The sequence below is a fragment of the Phyllostomus discolor genome, chromosome 14 (assembly GCF_004126475.2).
Source record: "Phyllostomus discolor isolate MPI-MPIP mPhyDis1 chromosome 14, mPhyDis1.pri.v3, whole genome shotgun sequence".
NCBI classification, from domain to species: domain Eukaryota; kingdom Metazoa; phylum Chordata; class Mammalia; order Chiroptera; family Phyllostomidae; genus Phyllostomus; species Phyllostomus discolor.
In genome coordinates, this window is record NC_040916.2 from 23269435 (window position 1) to 23272609 (window position 3175).

Sequence of the window (3175 nt, forward strand, 5' to 3'; positions counted from 1 at the left end):
ATCAGCTGACAGTCTTATGGGAATTCCTTTGTAGGTAACTCTCTGCTTTTCTCTTGCAGCTGTTAAGATTCTCTCTTTATGTTTAATCTTTGGTATTCTAATTATGATGTGTCTTAGTGTGGTCCTCTTTGGGTCCAACTTGTTTGGGGTTGTCTGTGCTTCCTGGACTTGTATGTCTGTTTCCTTCACCAAATTAGGGAAGTTTTCTTTCATTATTTCTTCAAATAAGTTTTCAATTCCTTGTTCTTCCTCTTCTTCTGGAATCCCTATGATTTAGATGTTGATATGTTTGGAGATGTCCCAGAGTCTTCTTATAGTATCCTTTTTTTTTTTTTGAATTCTTTTTTTCTTGCTGCTCTGGTTGAATGCTTATTTCTTCCTTATGTTCCAAATCATTGATTTGAATCCTGGCTTCCTACCCTCCACATTTGGTTCCTGTAGAGTTTTCTTTATTTCACTTAGTGTACCCTCCATTTCTCCGTAGGTGTTTTTTATTTTGTTGTCATACTCATTGAGTTCTTTGAGCATCTGGATAACCAGTGTTTTGAACTTTGTATCTGATAGCTTACTTATCTCCATTTCATCTAGTTCTTTTTCTGGAGTTTTGTTCTTTTCTTTCATTTGGGCCATATGTCTTTGTGTTCTCATTTTGGCAGCTTCCCTGTGTTTGTTTCTGTGTATTAGGTAGAGTTGCTTTTACTCCCTATCTAGTGGCACGGCCTATTGTAGAATAGACACCTGTACATTGTATGGGGTGGAGTCTTAGGTAATTGCCAGAGCAGGGCAACCCACTTCACTGATTTGTGGCTCCGTGTGGGGGGAGGGCTTGGAGAGAGGACACTGCTGCTGCCTGGCTTCTGGAGGTTTTCCCAGAGCTCGCCTTGTGTGACTGGCGCCCTTCCAGCTGTTGCCCTGGTGCTGAGTTCCAGAGGGGGTGTCTCTGCGTATGTGTTTAAGTCCATGTGGGTCCTTTATGGGGAGTCTCCTAAAAATAAGACAGTTTCTTCCACTGCCCTGATCCCCACTGGTTTTTACAGCCAGAAGTTATGGGGCTTTATCTTCCTGGTGCAGAACCCTGTGCTGTGCAGTCTGACCTGGGGCTGAAATCGCTCACTCCCAAGATATCCCTCCTGATTTTTATCCACCGCACATGAACTCAGGACTGCGTGCTCCTCCATCACCACCTCTTTGCACCTTACCATGTCTCTATACCCCTCTGCCTGTCTCCGTGTCTCCGCCCCTCCTATCCATCTGGATGAATGTGGCTTCTTTAAGTCCTTGGTTGTCAGACTTCCATACAGCTCAATTTTCTGATGGTTCTGGGTGTTATTTGTTTCGAGGTTTATTTGTAGTTCTTTCTGTGGTTGCAGGAGGAGGCAAAGCGTGTTTACCTATGCCTCCATCTTGACTGGCAGTCCAACATTCACCAATTTTGGTAAGCTTTTTTTTTTTAAAATGCATGCTGATAATAACAACTGTTACAATTCATTCTAACAACATTGTTTAGCATGAAGTTAAAGACAACTGAGCACTATTAGGGTCATCTTACAGAAAAAAACAAACTTTTTGGCCAACCCACTAGTTCTTAGCCTTTCAGTACTTGTGATGCAGGAAGGATTCCACAGGGGGAGTGTCACTAGGCAGTGTCTGGGACACGGGGTCATGTGGCATTGAATGGAAACCAGTCCTGCATCCTCAGACACCTAAACATACTCATACTCTCCTCCAATAGCAATACAGTAAATATTACTGTATCCCATTGGTCGTATATTTTGTGATAACTTTTGCCAGACATGAGCTCTCTGCTCTGTAAAATAAACAAATGGAAATAGGCAATTACTAAAGTCCTTTCAGCATTCTGTGAATCTCTTATTTTACTGAGTAAGCATCAGTAAACCTTTTCAAAGATAGAAAATGTAAGCTAAAGGTAACGCAAATACCTTTACACTGCTTAGGAGGATCTTCCTTGTTCTGTGAGCCCCACCACTGTCCAAAAGGTGATTTCCCTTGGTTGCTGAGGGCCTTTTGTTAAGGTGACAGTTTTAGCTGATGCAGCTGAGGGTATAGGAGAGCGAGGAGTGCGGGCCGGGGAGTCTTTGAAGTGGATCGCTTCGGCAAGAGCTGTTGCTGTGCTGTGTATCCCTTTCCTATCAAAGAACTGGGATCAGAAGGCAGTACACTGATCCCACCACTTGGAGAGAAGTTAGGGGGCTTGGGCCTTCATCTGCCTGGCTGCTGTCTGGGGAGCCTGGGCTGTGAGTTCCGGGCTGGCCAGCTGTGAGGAGAGCTGCTCCTGTGTTGGGTTTAGCCTGTTGAGCCCAGGCATGTATAAGGGTTTCCTGAAGGTCACAGGTGAACCACCCGAGGTCGCTAACATGGGGTCATATTAGGTCCTGTCCAACAGGGCTGCCTGGGGCGTGAGGGCCCCCCAGTGTGAGGAGCAGCTGCTGAGGAAGCATCTGCCAGAACAGGGCCCGTTCTTCTGTGGCAAGGACACTATTGCGGAGAGGCCCAATAGCTTTCTTCAACCATATGTCATTTACTTTTATAAAATGAAAAATAAAAGGCATAAGGACAATAATTCGACAGTCTTTTATTTGATCTCTGCTTGTTGAACCCAACTGCCTTAAGAACTGATTTCTTTCACAGTCATGCCTGTGAATGCCTGTAGCAGTGCATTGTTACCTGCTACTGATAACAACATGAGATAGGGACACAATTTGTTTTAAGCATCTAGATAGGTTCATTGTGATTCACACCATCACCTCTGCAGGCCCACTCTCACCATAGAGATGCTCCCTCACTCCCTGGCCTGGGCCGTGCCTGCCTGCTTGTGTCTGATCCCAGGGAGAGAAGGAGGCAGACAAAGAAGAAGACTTAGCCTTCCCTTTCCTGTCATATGATATTATGGCACATCACCGTGTAGTGACCTTCCCTAGTAGCCAAGAGAGAGCAAGTGGTTCAGTCGGGAAGGCAGAAAGGTCAGAATGGATCCCCTTTCTCCAGTGACCACCTCCTCTTCTCGGTACCCACTCCTTCCCCCACCCCCGCCCCCGCCCTGTCAAATGAACTTAGGCTCATCTTGATTCTTTCTGAGGAACTCTTCTGCTCATAGCAGTAAGTTTCTTTCTTTTTTTTTCTTCCTCAGGGGCTGTGTTTCTGCAACAGGGGCCTC